Raw genomic sequence first — 17,039 nt, forward strand, 5'->3', positions numbered from 1 at the left:
AGAGTGAAACAGATCCCTCAAGGCACCATTAGAGGATCCAGATTCCATCAGGGCAATAGGAAAGCCCTACCCTCCAGAATGTTCAGTTTTGTGAGGTAACATTTTGTTTTGTAGAACTTAGTTTTGAGTTGAGACTTTTTTTGTTCCTATTGTCCAACTGTTCATGTGGGTGCTAAGATAATACTGGTGGATTGAGTGGGCAAAAGTTGTTTTCATTTAAATTTTGTAATTCACCATAAATACTACATACAGTGCTGTGAGGGCTAATTTTATGTGTCAACTTTACAGGGTCATGGAGTGCCCAAATATTTGGTTAAACACTATTCTATGTGTCTATGTGGGTGTTTCTGGTGAGATTAATATTTGAGTCAGTGGGCTGAGTAAAGCATATCACCCTCCCCAGTGTGAGTGGGCCTGACCCGATTCTTTGAACACTTAATAGAACAAAAAGGCCAAGTGAGGGAGAATCTGCAGTCCCTTCACTTGACTGTCTTCCAGCAGGGAATGTGGTCTTCTTCTGCCTTCAGACACAGACTCAGACTGAACTTAAATCATCAGTATCCTGGTTCTCAGGCATTCAGACGTGGCCTGAAATTCCACCATTGGCTCTTCTGGGTCTCCAGCTTGATATCTGCAAATCTTGGGACTTCTCAGTCTCCATAATTGCACAAGCCAACTCACTGTAATAAATGTGTGTGTGTGTGTGTGTGTGTGTGTGTGTGTATTTATAAACTATATAATCTAGCCTTTTGGCTCTGTTTCTCTGGGGAATCCTGACTAACAGTGTCTACTTACAATAATGCTTCTCCTAACCCAAAACATGGACAACTAGCCCCAGGGCAACTGAATGAGATAAATAAGCCAGGGAGAATCCAACACATCAGAGGAATTAAACATGTGCTCCATCTGCTACCAGTCTGGCAGCTTCAGACCAGATACACACATTTCAAAGATAATGGTGGATGACCTCATGGGTTAAAAGAGGCATATAAAACAGAAGTTCAAGGGAGGAGAGGTGGAGCCTGCTGTCAAAAGCTTTGTCACACACAAAGGAAGAACAGTGACATCTTTATGGCAGTGGAAAGGGGAGGGAGAGACTGCTGGTTCGGTTAAATGAAAGTTATGCACACCCACCTACCTGTCACTTTTCCAAAGCCTCCGGAGGCTACAGTTTAATCTGAAGAGGAAAACAACCCAGCTAAGATCCAGCCTGTTTATGCTCCCAGATAAGGGATTGCAGGGACGCCTGGGAATGTACAGCTGTGTCACTGGTCACTCCACAAGAACGTTCCAGCAGCCCCGGTATTTACTAGAGCCACCGTCAGTGCTTTATGCCACCAATCAAGCCTTGTGTTCAAAGTGCCGTTCTTCCTCACAGATCTCTAAAGTGCTGCGTTAAGCTTCAGAGACAGATAGGATTTTTGCTTCAAGGTTTATTCAGCTCAGCCAAAGACCTCAGAGGTGACCTTAATTTTATATTTTTTGAGTCCTTTTCAAAAATCTTCTTTTTTTAAGTGTGCTGGTTGGTGATGTGGTTGCTAGAATGCTTTTTCTTCCTGTGGACAAAGTGCTGCATTTCTAGAAATGCCTCAGTAACTGGCCAACCAACGCAACCACTGCCATCCCCTGAAAGCAGTCCAGGGGCAAGTCCCTCCATCTTTGCAGAAATGTCCTTGCCACGGGCAGTTTTTCTGCATCAGTAAGCTCACTGTGAAGTCTCACTGTCAGACCCATCCCCTTGACCAACCTGGGGAGGTGATGAAGGGGTTATTTCTTTTTCTTCTTGTTGCTTTGGAATTTCTGCTTTGGTGCTAGAGCTAAGTAAGAAGAAAAACTAGCCTTAATAGAGATTCCTCACAGAAACAATAGCTAGAAAGGATAAATTAAAAGAAAGCCCTAGATGAAGAAGGAAAATAAGAAAAGGTATAGAATATTTGATCAACCCAAATAATACAAACAGGATACAATGCTCTTCAAGTGTATTTTCTTTAATTGACGATGTACCAGACTGAAAAAAAAAACTCAAGATTTTGTTTAAGTTGATAGTTAATAAACCACATTCACTCCATCAACCCTATAAAATTAGAAATATATAACCCCAAATTGGACCCCAAGCCATCTCTCTCTCTCTCTCTCCCTCTCTCTCTCTCTCTCCCTCTCTCTCTGTCTATATATATATATATATAGACATATATATATATGTATATATACCCTTGGTAATTTCAAATCATACTTTTTAAAGAGAAAAATCAACATGGAAATTACAAACCATGTAGAAATGAATGACAAGGTTTTGCAGAGCAAAGGTGATAAGACATAGCCAAAGTAATTTTCAGAGGAAAATATATAGACTTAAATACACATACACACACACACACACACACACACACACACACACACAAACACACACACACACACACACACACACACACACACATATATATATATATGAATAAGAAAGTAACGAAACTAGGTTTTCAACTCAAAAAATCTAGCAAGAGATGAAGAGGGGATAAAATAAACCCAAAGGAAATAATTACTAAAGTTAAAAGTAATTATTAATGAGTCAAAAAACAAAACAAGCAACAACTACCACAAAAGCAGTGGGGTATATCAATAAAGCCAAATGCTTTTACTTTGTAAATATTTGTAGAATAGGTAATAATTTTTACCTATTTTACCTATTTTTACACAGGCATCTTTATTGACCTCAATTTAACTTCAGGGTGGACCCTGAACAGCCCTTTAAAGTACAAGCCAAACCCCGAGAGCTACACATCTGTAAGCTTTTCCCCATTTCGTCCATGTGTTTGATGAAGAGATGGAATGAAACACTTAGGGCCACAAGCTCAAAGATGTTTAATCCATGCAAACTGAGTCACGGTAAAATCAAGACCGGTCCTCCTGGGACTCAGAGAAATCATGGCAGAGCTCACAAACATCACATCTCTAACAGCCTGACGTTTTCAAATCACAATTTTTCTTTGATCCCTTAAACAGGAGAAACAGAGATCTATGCTCTATCTAGAAAAAGTTAAAAGAGGATGGGGAGACATGGGTTTATAACTCATCCTTCGGTTTTCCAGCTTCTTCATCCATCTAAAGAAGACACCCCTACCCTACCCTCAGGCCACTCCCTGTCACATCACCCACCTCCTTCTTTTGTGGAGTTCATCACAGTCTATAATTATCTTGTTTACTTGTGTCTGTCCTTCCTGGAATGCAAGCTCCAAGGGGATGGATCTAGTCTGCCTTGTTTGCTACTCTCCCCCAGACTCTCTATAATACCTGAGAGATCCATGGAATAATATTAATTAAATGGGGTCATGCACCTTGTCATGGGAATAATATGCAATATGACTGAAGACTCCCCTTCACTCTGTGGGTTGTGCCAACGCATCGCAAGGCCTTTGTTTTGTTTCACGGGCACCTACGTGGAAGAAATGAGACATGGAAGTAGGATAATAAGTCTCCATCAGGCATTTATTTTACACATTGAGAACTTAATCAGACACCCTACACCCTGATGGAACCCCCCTTCCCTTCCCATCCAACTGTCGACCCCCTCTAAATGGCCTTTGTACCCACATTGGATTTGCCCAGCCAGGGCTTGGGAAGGTTCCAATCAGTTGGCCCGGCCCCACAAGCCTCGCTTGGGTGCACACTTTTCTCTGCCATTAGACACATGAAGAAGCTGACATGTCTGGAATATTTCTCTTGTAAAGTCTGACAGGCTTGAGTGGGTGGTGGTTTTGACAGCTGGGGCCTGATTATCCCATTCACCCTCTGACATTTCCTCGGCTCTGCTTCTCTCCCGACAAACTCACGGCAACAGCCGCTTTCAGCGGATGCCTCTGAGAGGCTGGGACCCGCTGACACCCACCCCCACTCCTGTGGACTACGAGGGCACGATGTGGCCCCATCTTGCCTCTGCAGGCATGTGGATGCAGCCCAGCCCAGGACCCCACGTAAAGGCCCAAGGGGCTGGAGCAGAACCTCTCCTTCTACACAGCCAGAGTTTTCCAGGATCCGCTCTTAAGATGAGTGGCACTTGGCAAATGCAGGAAAACAGCTAGAGAAAGTCTAGCCATGTGTCCATGCATTCATTCATTTATCCACGAAATATTAACAAAGTGCCAATGACATGCTAAACACTGAACCAGGTGCTAGGCCCACCACATTGACCAAAAGCTCCCTCCCACTGAGGCCTTCGTTGGTAGGGGAGACAGCAAACACACAATCCTATGTATTTGTCAATTGTCACCATTGCTAGAAGGAAGAGTATGGCGTGCAAGATAAGAAAGTATGCTTTTTTTTTCAAGCAGGGAAGAGCTCAGAGACAGCCTGTCTGATGGGATGGCTTTAAAGTTGAGCCTGAAGAAGGAGCTGGATGCCTGGAAAGCAGGGGGCAAGGTATTTAAGGCAGAGGGGACAGCTTTTAGGTGCACAGGTTCTGAGATAGAAAACAGCTTGTTTCAGGAGCTAAAAGAATCCCAGTGCAGCTGGAGCAGAGTGAACAGGGAGAGAGCAGCCCAGGGTGACGAGAAGGGTGGGCAAGGAGCACAGTGTGCAGGGCCTTGTACATCAGGAAAGGACTGTGGGTATTTTACTCTGAAGACAGTGAGAGGCCAAAGGAGGATTTTAAACTGGGAGCAGCACTATCCTTCTACAGGTTCCAGGAATTAGGGAAAAAGAAAAAAAGGAACGTGGACCACGAGCACCCAGTAGCAGCACTTCCCAGGAATGGAATCCTCATTTTCTGACATGTAAAGCACATTTTCTGGGACAAAGTCATAGATTCTCCGCCTTGACTACAAGAATCCCTACAGGAGTTTGTCAACATCAGGACCACTGGGTCCGGTAGCAGACTGTCTGGAAGGCACAGGAATCTGTTCTTGACAAGATCATGACTGATTCTGGTTCTCTTTGGTTTGAGAACCCGTGAGCCAAGAGATGCAGTTCCTTCAAGGTGTTACAAATGAAAAGTCAGCCACTCAAAGAAATGAAGAGCCAAGCAGGCAGGCAGACAGGGCAGCCACAGTGAAAAGGTGAACGCAGGAAGGGCAGGACCCACAGGAGAGAACAGTGCACCAAAGACACCCATCTCCTGAGTGTGAGGGGTCCCAGGGAGCAGCCCTGATGCCCACATGCCAAGGAATTTCACAGCATCTGGAGCGTCTGGAGCTCTGACTGGTCCCCAGAGAGAAGGCTACTGCCCCACTAAGGAACAGCTGCTTCACCTGGAACAAAAGATAGAAGAACCCAAATTTCCATTATCAACTTGAAGACCTCTAAGATCCAGAGCTGCCTCTTGGTCGTCTGTGGTGTGGGAAGCACGAATGGCTAGGATAAGGGCAGACCAGTGGTTACCCAGAATATGACATGGCCCCGCCAGCTTTCCAGCCGCTTTCACACTGGCTGGCGGCACAGCGTTCCACACGCCTGTATCCCCCACGGTCCCTAGCAGACTACCTTGCACTGAACAGGAGCTTTGCAATTGCTGACTACAGTCAACACATATACTAGCTTTAGAGGAGGCTAACCTCAAAAATTAGATCGCATCTCCTGAGGTCTCAGCTGATGGCTACCTTGACTAAATCCATTTTAGTCTACTATGGATGGGGATTTCTCAGCCTCAGCACTTTTGGTATTTGGGGTTGCATAGTTCTCTGCTGGGAGTACAACAGGGGTGGGGGTGCAAAATCACTCCCCACTGAAAACCACTGCGATAGATAATCATAACATTTATCCAGCATTTATTATATGCCAGGCACTGTCTTTGATACATGACACACACTTTTGTTTGTTTGTTTCTTAAATTCGTTATCAAAGTGTAGTTGATTTGCAATGTTAAGATACACTTTTTATTTAATCCCTGCAACACAATGGTGAGACAGGTACTACTAGGCTCATTTTACAGGTGAGAAAACTGAGGCTCGGGAGTGGTGGAGCAGCACGCTGAACCTAACTATGCAGCTCCAACCAGAACTAGCTCTCCCCTACACTCTACCACACCACTTCCTGTGTCACCAGTGACTCGTGAATTGCAAAGATTCAGAAGAGTTCCATGTAATTCTCTCCTTTTCCTGTGTTAAAATGTCCATTAACAAAGTTTAAAGAAAATAAAATTTGTAGAGGATTACTCCAGGTCATTGGTTCTCAATGGGTGGTCAGGCCAAGACTCTTGTTGGGGGTCTTCCAGGTCAAAACCCTTTCATAATAAGACGATGTTACCTGCCTTCAGTGGAGTTTTCCAGAGATTACAGGGTGTGTGATGATACCACCGCTAGAACAAATAATGGAATTTGTGGTCATGTACTCCTGCGTTTTAAGAGTTCTCAGTTTCAATTTCTAACACAGTAAATATCGACAGATAGCACCCACCTAAACAAAAAGCCCTTCAGCATTTTTAAGAGTGCAAAGGGATTCTGGTACCAAAAAGATTGGGAACTTTTGCCCTAGATTTAAAGAAACTCAAAGGTATAGTGGCTACAAGGAATGTGTAAACCTTCCCGGAACTCTGGTTTTTAAAAGAGGAGTTAAATGAATACTTAAGGGAGCAACTAGGAAGATCTGAATAGTTACTGTATTTTAGATATCATGAGGGAACTATTGTCAATTTTTTCTCGAGTGTGTGAAAATCGTGGTTATGAAGGACAATGTTCTTATTCTTAGGAGGTGCAGGCTGAGGGTTTTAAGGCTGATACCGACAGCCTACAGTGGCATACACACACATTGACACAAACATGCACACACACACACACACACGTTAATACACACATCTGTAGACAAAGTAAAAGTGGAAGAATGTTCACTGGATTTGGGTGGTAGGGTAGAAGATACATTATATGATTCATTCATTGTATTATTTTTTGCAGTTCTATGTATGTTTAATAGATAATAAATAAGTTGGACAAAATAGACTCAACTTTGAGTCCTGAAGAAATATGGTGAGGGAAGACAGGAGGCCTTTCCGTTTCTCAAAACTAAACCTCAGAAGGAAAACAGCAGAGGCAACGTGAGCAGACAACTGGATGGACACACCATTGAGCCATGGCCTCTGGCTAAGCCAGGACGAGGCTTGGGGCAGGTTCAACACACACTCACTTCCTCAACCCTATTTCAAGCCATTCCTGGAGGGACAGGACTCCCTCCTGGACGCACTGACAATTCAGTTTTCAGGCTGCATGCATAGCCGCTGTGGCAGCACCTAAAGCCAGCTCAGAGCCCCTGCTGTCCTGGGTTGGGACTCTCACCTCTGTCTGCTGCTCTGTCTCAGGGCACACTGGCTCTTCTACCATCCGGCCCAGTCAGGCTCACTTCTTAGGCACTGCAGGTATCTTAAAGGACCATTTGTGGCCCAACTTACGGATCTGTTAGTTTTATCAGCTTAGCAATAAACTAGTTACTTTAAACAGTTTATTTTTATGGCAATTACCAAAAAATAATGAACTGTGCAGCGGGAGGGGGGAAATGTCAAAATTACCAAAACAGAGTGAACTATGACCATAGTTGCATATCTCTTTGAGAGATGATAAAAACACCCAATCAGAATAGCACCCGGGTTATTTAAGAAACCCACAAGAACACATCACACAATACGCAGCATTCATTACTCATGTTAAAATGATAGCAAATTCGAAAATCTGGTACAAGCATCTGGAGGGTAGTGCCTCCCTCTAGGTTCTAGGTGTGACGTGATTGGCCAAAGCTTCCTTTCTAGTCAACGGGCTTTGCTAGGGAAACCCACCGGGGGTGAGGGGGTGCGCAGTGAGGGAAGCTTGGTGAGGTTTTCCTGGTCCTGAAGGAACCTGGTCATAAAAACTCAACAAGGAGTTAAGAATGTACATGAAATTACCCTCTCTTAATGGGGCACTTGGGAATACCATTTAATACCAGCCAGTCAACCAAAAGACCTTGCCTATAAACATCATTTCCCTGACCTCAGTCCTCCCACACCCCCAATCAACCTGTCTCACAGCTCTCCAAATGCAGAAAAAGGCATTTGTATCCTAAGCCAGAGGCTCTTAACTTTGTGTGTGTGCCTTGAGCCTCCCTCATCTAATGAAGACTATGAACCTCTTCTCAGAATGTTTTTAAGTTCATTAAAGTATAATACAAAGGCTTGCAAAGGGTGCCAACACTATTGCAATAGAGTTATCAAAATATTTTTAAAACAAACGTGTAATTTGGCAAGAGATCAGTTTGTTTATTAATGCATTAAATAGCAAGGTCTAGCAGCAGTCCTAATAGCTATCATAATTTCAAAGTAGTGAGTGATGGGCTTAAATAATATTTGGAGATATTGGCAACAACTGTAATGTGATATGAAGAGATCCATGCATGGTGCGATTGATGACAGTCACAGATTCTGCTAAAAACCACTGTAGCTTGCTGTCTACATTCATAATTGAAGGAAATGCTAGCTTTGCAGTTAGAACGAATGTAAATAAAGATGTCATTTTTTTCACACCCAAGATCACAGACTCCTTGAAGTCAATCTGCAGACCTCTGGTTAAAAATGTCTGGTTCAGAACCTTCAGCAATCTAGGCAGTGGTTACTGCAAACCACAGCAAGTTGGAGGAAGATGTATTTCGGGTCCCAGCATTCACGATCTGAACATGTCCTGTCCTTGCTAGCCCTACCAGCCTGGGGCCCTAAACTGCTGCTTCCTTTCCTTCCTAGACTCATGCTCTGTCTCTCTAACTGGGCTGGGCTTCCTCTTCTCCTGACCCTGCATTCTTTTAACAATGCCTATGTGGTATGTTCATTCATCCATCCAACATACATTTCTTGGGAGCCTATTATGTAACAGAGAGGGCTTCAAGCCTGAAATAAACAAAGATAAAAGACACAGTTCTCAACCACAAGAAGCTACAGATCCTCATTCCCTAAGACTGCAAACTTTCTGAGGTCAGGGGATCATGTCCTTAATGTTAACTCTATACACTCAGTGCTCAGCATACAGAAACACTCAATAAATATTTGTTGGATCAACAGATATTTGTATGGAATGATGAGTATGTGGGTGGGTGGCTGAATGGGTGGGGTGGGTAGATGGATGGATGGATGGGTGGGGGAGTGAGCATATTACTCTTTATATGTTTGATATTCGTGGCTGCAGGTGTACCTTTATCCTCTCAGCTAAAATGTCCAGTTGGTTTTCCCAGTCTGATACTGAGGCCCAGAATTTCCTTCCATGTACTGCTCATGGTTAAACCCTGTCCTGGTGAAGGAATAGCAGAGAATGGATGACCCACCAACAGAGTGACTGAATTGGAAACTCGCTGCAATTTGTCCAGAATCAAAAAGCACCACTCCAACATGAAAACAAATACATGTATGTATACGCATGACTGGGACACTGTGCTGTACACCACAGACTGACACGTTGTACATGACTGTACTTCAATAAAAAAAAAAAAGAAGAAGAAGCACCACTCCAAGTTTCATCAGGTAAATCAAGTGTCTCGGTGTGATGATCAAAATTAGATGGTGACCCTTGAAGGCAGCCATTCAAGGCTCATGTCCAGGTCAGACAGACTGGTCCCTGTCGGCTTGTTTCAGCCCCAGACTTGGATTGCAGTGGGACTGGTGTCCTGCTTGTATCAGGGTACCTTCCCAACCCTAACTGACGTCTTATTGATCTTACTCTTGGGGTCTTAGCTTCCTAACAGGTTGTTTGCCTACGTTATCAAATAGAGAGAATGAAACACCCAGGTCTGCTAGCATTTCTTCATCCTTGTCACCGCTCTGCTTGCTGGGTTGACTCTGGCATTGCTTCTCATGTATAACTGACTTGTGGCCCCATAGCCCATATCCTCTGCAGCCCTGCCCTACAGTCTAGATCGTGAAATGGGATCAAGGATCAGCACATCTCCATCTATCCCCTCCTTTATTCCACAAGTGAATACTTAGAGTACCTCTACATGAGAGATGAACTGTAGTGCACTAGTCCATACGTCAGACTCCAGAATCAGACTGCCTGGGTTCACATTCTCATTTCACCACCATTCACTGGCCCTGTGACTGTGGGTAAGGATTTCACTCACTCCAGCTTCAGTTTCCTTCTCTGTAAAACAGCGATGGAAGGATCCACCGCACTCTCTTAAGTTACATGGGTGAAGTATGAGAAAGACTGCAAAGCGTTTGTCATACAGTAAGAGTTTACACGTTAGCAGTTATACTAGTGTTGTTGTTAGAAAATTATGGTCCTTAAGGCCATTAGAGCTCGCTCTCGAGTTGGTAAAACCAGAGATTTATAACTCGAGCAGACCATTCCCAAAGGAAAATGAGTAAATAGATTCTCAATTAGAGGCATAAACCACACATACTGGGCGGTGGCGGTAGGAGATGTAGATCTTACATTAAGAGTTCTTAGCAGCAGCAGCAGCATTAATAAGAGTGCGAGGGGAAACTTTTGGAGGTGATGGATAGATTTTTGGTATAGACAGCAGGGATGGTTTCAAGGGTGTGTTCTTACCTCCAAACTTACCAAGTTATATACATTTAATATGCAAGCTTTTTGTATGTCAATCATACCTCAATAAAGTGGTTTTAAAAAAAATAATAATGCAACCTTCTCCCAGCCAGCACTTTTAAATGAATGTGAGGGAGCCACAGGACACACTACTGATGAAATTATATTAACAACAAACAACAATTTAAACTGTATGCTAGCCTTTCTGCTAAGTGCTTGAGATGCAGTCTTTCAGCTTTCACAACAACTCTTTAAGGTAGGTATTACGGTTCACGCTTTATAAAATAAGATACTTAAGATTTCAGAGTCAAAATCATTTGTCTATGCACATGCATCTCACAAGCAGTGAAGCAAAGATTTGAATCCGGTTTTCCCTGAGCCCCAAATCATTCATGTTATTCATATTTTTGTTATTATCGATAATAATTGATATGATTAGTCATTACTGTAAAACAGTGACTCCCAGTTAATCACTCAATAAGCATTTATGGAGCACCTACTACAAACACAACACTGAAAATCAGGGATGACAGGTGGACACCGTCCTTCCCCCGTCCTAGGCTCAAAACCTAGAGATACTAGATTAGAGCACTACTTAGCCAACAATTACACAGACTTTAAAAAATAAATTTCAGTGTAAAAAAGTAGTTCCAAGGAGAAATCAAAACAATACGAGGGCTTCAGTGGCACCTCCTACTAACTTATACCACTTGGAAGCTAAGGCTTGGGCGTAGAAGCTGTTGGGTCCTAACCCCACCCCCCACCTCACTCAAGGATTGTGCTGTGCCTGTGAGACGTGGGAAAAGCACAAAATGCACACCCAATTCTTCTGCCTGCAAATCTTAAACAAGGACATACAAAACACCACGCTGTGCAAAAGACAAGCGTGACAGCTCGTCACCCAATTCATTATTCCCGCTGTAGCTGCACCAGGACTCGCTATGGAAAATTCTGGGAAGGAATTTAAAGCACTATTCATCACGGAACCTGGCCCCACCCCATCCTCAAGTCTTTTTCCAGCCAGCTGTTGCTACAGATGTCACTTCCTGCCAGATGTGTTCATAAAAAGCCTCAATCAACCTCCAATCCCAACCAGCAGGAGGACGTTTGCAACCTTCGAGGTCTCTCCGCTCTCAGGCAATAAGACTCTTGCCCAGCTTTTTTTTTTTGTCAGTCTCACTCCATGAAATGGGTAAAAACTGTCACAGAGTCTGTACCAAAAAGATTCATGGAACATGTTTTCCTATCAATAGTCCTTGACCCTACACTTTTATCACAAACTGTAATTTTCATAATTATAGAAGCCGCATCATTCCAGGAAATGTAGATCTCCTGTTATTCGTGACTTCTTTTCCAATTTTGAAGGAGGGAAAATTCAGGACCTGAATTTCTCCCCACTTTTATCAAATGTTGGGCAAACCCCAAGTTTCAAGTGAACTCAAGCCCTGTTACTTGAGGAACATTAAAATGGTTAACAAGACACATGAATTTTATATCCTGATTCAGCTATTGTGTCGTCTTGGGTAACTCACACAAACTCTCGATGCGTGAGCTTTCTCGCCTGCAAAGTAGAAACCATCACACTACCTGTCTCACTGTAATGCTGGGAGGATGGAACGAAATAATACATGTAAAGTGGTTGGCATATAGAAAGTACTTAATCTATATCCTTTCCCTACACCCCTCCAAACATAAAATAACAGTTAATAGAAGAGTCTCTCTCTGAAGACAGGATTTCTAACTCAAAGTACTAAAAGGACTGGCATAGCAAAGAGAGAACAAATGTATTCTGGGTTTTCAGGGCAGAACTAGCACCATTCATTACCCATCCATTCATCTGCTCAATAAATATTTGTTGAGCACCTTATATGAGCCAGGCCCCACACCAGGTGCTGAAGACGGGTAGTGGACAGCAGGACAGACATGGTATGGGCTACCATGGAGCTCAGAGCCTGGGAAGCAATGGATGGAGTTACAGGAGAGACCCTGAAATGCATTGTGTGAATGACCTTTCTAAAAATGTAAGCTATCTGCATGAGGCTGAGGGTTGGAATTCTGAAATCCCTTCCAGCCTAGAAGTCCTCTGAGAAACAGGAGCCCGGAGTCCATTTTCTGGAGTTCATTTAAATTCTCTGCCCTTCTTATCCACACACCAGTATTTATTAACCTACTTTAATGTCTAGCACGTGGCAGCAATTAAATACATATTCAACCTATTATACCTAGTTTCATTGATTTAATGTCCATTTCACACATTATTTATCATATTGCTATTTCTTTTAAACATACCACATATTTTCTCCCTTCCCAAGAGCAGACAGTTTAAGAATATTCTTAGGTTAGAATAAAAGGCACACACACACACAAAAATGGAAAGTCAATCAACACATTGGTATATACCCTGGCTCTGACTCTTGGACATAAGTGTACATCTACGGACAGGTTAAACTCTAGGAGTTTCAATTTTCCCAGCTGGACAATAGACAAAGTTAAATAGTCCTTAACATTTAATATTGTACAGATAATCAAATGAGGCAATAGAGTACCCAAGTGCCTGGGTTGGTGCCTGGAACACAGTAGATACCCGATTAATGTACTTCTCCCCAACACCAGATATACAAGGAAGTCATCTGGACTAGACAAGAATCTATAGGTCCCAACTGCTGGTTAACCAAACTGTCTATGGTTGGTTAATAATATCTTCAAGATGCCAAGAAAAAATGAAAAGGCAAGTTAGCATAACAGTTAAACAGCTAAGCTCTGGCGTAAGATTAAGTGTGCACAGACAGGTTGTGCTCCTCCTTAACTGAATGATCTTGACTAGTTCACTTCTCTGGACCTGAGCATCCCACTGTGTAAAGAGAGAATTCTCATGTTAACTGCCGAGTGCTATAAAAATTAAAGTATCCACGTAGAACCCACTTAGCAGTGAGCCTGGCACAAAATAACCACTCCATGAAAATTTAGCCCTATTAGCCATATATTAGTTATCAGGATGATGCCAAAATAAATGGGATTTGGTAGTAAATGACTCAAACTAACTGGGATTTGGGTTTTTTTCCTGTTTTTTAGCCTGAAGTTTGGAAGAGAGTAGAGACTACCATACAGGGTAGTGGTACGAAGATCTCTGCGTCCCTGGCAAAGGAATTATTGGGACCTTTAAATTTTTTCTGAAAACTTCTATCAAAGTCTGGGTCTCTAGTCCTTTGGGGAAGAGCATGACACTGACATGGTAGAAAGAAAAATGTTATAACCCACTGAATGTCCCAGCCACACAACTGTACCGCTCTACTCGAACAGAATCGAATCAAGAGATACTAATCTGATTTCTGTTTTATTTCTAAAGGTTTATCAAAAGAAGACAAAGGAGTTGCAGGTGATTCATTAATTCAGATGTTTATGAGAACTAAGCACTGTTCTAGTCATTGTCCTAGGCATTGTGACGGATCTGGAGTTAAGACAGTGTCCAAGTGCTCCCCTCATAGAAACTAAATGGCAGATATTAATCAAATGGGTCACATTTGAAGATGGCACCACCTGTCAGCCCTGCCCTTCGGTTGTTCTCCTAGGTGTGGAGATGGATAAGGCCCAGTATGTGCTTTCTCACTTGGATCTGAAAAGGTTGGTCTGGGGCAGGAGGTACAGGGGACCCAGAGTGCAATGCAATGCAGTGGAGAATATGACCCACAGCAGGAGAGTCTCCACTGGCTGGGAAGAGATGTCCTAGGTTCTGAACAGGTGCCAAGATGCAGAATACACACTTCCCACCCTCTGGGAGCTTATGAATAAAGACAGGACATAGTACAAGCCAGACAGAGGGAGAGAGAGGGGGAAAGAGAGGAAATGAAAACTATAGGAGCTATAGGAGGGAGGGGCACAGCTCACCAGGAAGAAGGATCCTAGGGGCCTAGACGGCATCAGCCCCAGGCAGTCATGCCAAGTTGTGAGGGAGAGGTGAAAGAACTCGGGCTCTGAGAGGCTCAGACGGGCTGCGTAGGAAAGGAACAGTGTGTCTTCATGTCCAGTACAGGCCAGGCTGGCCCAGAAATATCTCTGGTTTGAGTCTTAGGGGATGTTTCTGGTTGGAGAGGAGAACATAGCTAGGAGGGAAAAAGGAAAGGAACAAACATTCCTTCAGCAAACTCCACACTCAGTCCTATGGGCTCCAGGGAGGGCGGGGGAAGCCTGATTTGGAGTGTTTGCTGATTCCCATGGTGTAAATACTTCTACTAAGGCATGGCCGAGTTCAGGCTACAGCAGCTTAACCACTGGCTTTCAAGATTCCTAAAAATTTAACTATTGGTTCTTAGAAGCTGATATGGGCAGGCTCAGTGGTACATCACTGATTATGGGACAAAGAATGGCTTGAAGCACTTTACTTGTATTATCTCAGTGATCAGTCACAGTCCAAGGAGGCTGTAGTTGTGGATCCATTTTACAGATGAGAGGACTGAGGCTCAGAGGATAAACTGACTTGTCTAGAGTGACACAGCAAGAGAATGATAGAGCTAGGATTTGACCCAGACTTATCCCACGGCAAAGTCTATACACTTTCCACGGCAGGTCTCAAACTCTTGACATCAGACTCATCAACCAAAAACCCACACCAGCTGGGCCCCCACCCACCCACCCTGCTGGGTGAGTGACCGACCAGATGGAATCTCAGAACAGCCACAAAGTGAGAAGTAAGATAGATGAGCAGAAACTGGATTTATCCCTTCATCCTTCAAGAGCCGAGAGAAGCCCTCCTGCCTACTGGCTTTGGCTGAGCTCTGCACAGTCCCCTAAATTCAGCATCCTTTCTGAGGGGGCACATATGGCCTGGACTCAGTGGCTGCAAGTAAACCAGCTGGGCTCGAGCCACCCTAGCCATAGCCTGTGGAAACAAGCAGTTCTAAGTACTTTTGGACAATGAATAATCTCTCCCACAGTCAGCACCTGTCCCTGAAGTCAAGCATCCCAAAGAGAGAAGGGCAGCTACTTATGAGGCGGAAAAAGCTGTTCTGTTAGGGGAGAGATGCACAAGGGAGGCAAGCCAGAGGCAGTCACCTCAAGCCCAACACACAGCTCAGTGCCCCAACTTCTCCACACAGGTGAGCTCACGTACGTGTGCAGGGTGGGACAGAGAGAGGCCTGGGAGGAGGGTTCCCGTTTACCCCGACTTAAGAAAAGATGCAGATGATGCCAACCACCTAGGTGCTGGGTCTGTTACATGCAGTAACCCACTCGCCCTTGCAGATAACCTGTGACTTGGAAATTTTTTGCAGATGCGATAGCTGAGCCAGGGAAAGGAGATCTGTAATCTATCCAAGGTCCTACAGCTAGGAAGTGGCAGGACAGGGATTTGGGTTCCAGTCTGTCTGATTCCAAATCTTATGTTTTTTGTTCTTGTCTCCCTGTATCTCTGTGAAAGGGACACAGTACATCTTCCATGTAGCTGGGCTCCTACACCCACTGGTCCTGGCTAAGTTTTTGAATGTTGGGTGGCTGGCCAGGAATATGGAGCAGGACATATAAAGACTTCTGGAATGGAGGTCAGGCTTGTAGGGTTTTGGCAAAGCATGAAAAGGTTACATAAATATGATCTTGTCACCACTCCTGCCAGGGAAGGGGAACACTGCTGAAAATAATAACTTCTTCTTAGCCCCCTGTGACATGTGGCTCCTTCCCCTGTTCCTACTAGGCCACAGAGGTAGGAAAGCCAGTGATTACGAGCATAGGCTTTGAGGTCAGACAAACCTGCATTCACTTCCAGATCTGGTCCTCTGGGTGAGTTAGTTAATCTCACTGAGCCTCAGTTTTGCCATCTGAAAATTAAAGGCTGATGATAGCAGCTGCTTTATGAGGCTGTTGTAAAACTTAAAGGAGATCAAATATATGAAGCACTACATGGCATCTGATGACCAGCAGTCTCCCAGGCTATGTTAGCTCTGCAACTGTCATCATCATCATTATTAAAAATATTTTGTTATCATTACACCCTCTCACTGATATGCAAATGAAGCTTATGTTTGGGCAAGACTGATTAGAAGAAATTATGTAACAAGCACTCCCCACGTATAGCCAGAGAGGAACGCATTAAAGACGGAGGAAGGGAGGGGAGTCAGTGCGGACATAGGCAGGCTGAAATGGCTCACGGGGGTGCTAGGAGCATCATGCTACAAGTGGAGGACCAGGGCCTTAAGTGGTGGTGAACAGGTCACACACAGAATGGAACAAAGAGTGCTCTTTCCCCAGAAGGAATGCTGGCTCCTGACAGCCCTGGGAGGGCAGAAATGGATACAGATCCTAAAGGGTCTTGCAGCTCTAGGAGTGGCTGGAGGCACGATTTGGGATGTCTCTGCATGGGGTGAACTGCAGAAGGGCTCACAAGTGTCCTGCAACCAATACTGCAGATTGCTTTAGAAGTGGCTGTCAAGATGCTTGGATTCTCCTGGGAAACAGAGGGAGAAAGAAAGGGAGAAGTGACAGCAAAGGAGGACAGTGGGGAAAAGGAACGGGAGAGAAATGAACCAGAGGGAAGGGAAAGGGTGAAAAATAAAAAAGAAGAAGGTAGAT

At 44.0% G+C, this 17,039-nt stretch overlaps 1 long non-coding RNA gene across 2 annotated transcripts in view; it reads right to left on the bottom strand.

The window, feature by feature from the left end:
* Positions 1–1,425: 1,425 nt before the first annotated feature.
* The window catches only part of LOC140687036 (uncharacterized), a 40,787-nt gene continuing 25,173 nt past the window's right edge, over positions 1,426–17,039 (bottom strand). Inside the window, exons 3-5 of one of the 2 annotated variants that reach the window (XR_012061058.1) lie at positions 6,239–6,286; positions 3,333–3,430; positions 1,426–1,817 (exon numbers count right to left, since the gene is read on the bottom strand). This is a non-coding gene — a long non-coding RNA (uncharacterized lncRNA). The remainder of the gene's footprint in view (positions 1,818–3,332; positions 3,431–6,238; positions 6,287–17,039) is intronic. The other variant, XR_012061057.1, reaches the window with a different exon arrangement.

This window comes from Vicugna pacos, chromosome 18 (assembly GCF_048564905.1).
Source record: "Vicugna pacos chromosome 18, VicPac4, whole genome shotgun sequence".
In the NCBI taxonomy this organism is placed as follows: Eukaryota; Metazoa; Chordata; class Mammalia; order Artiodactyla; family Camelidae; genus Vicugna; species Vicugna pacos.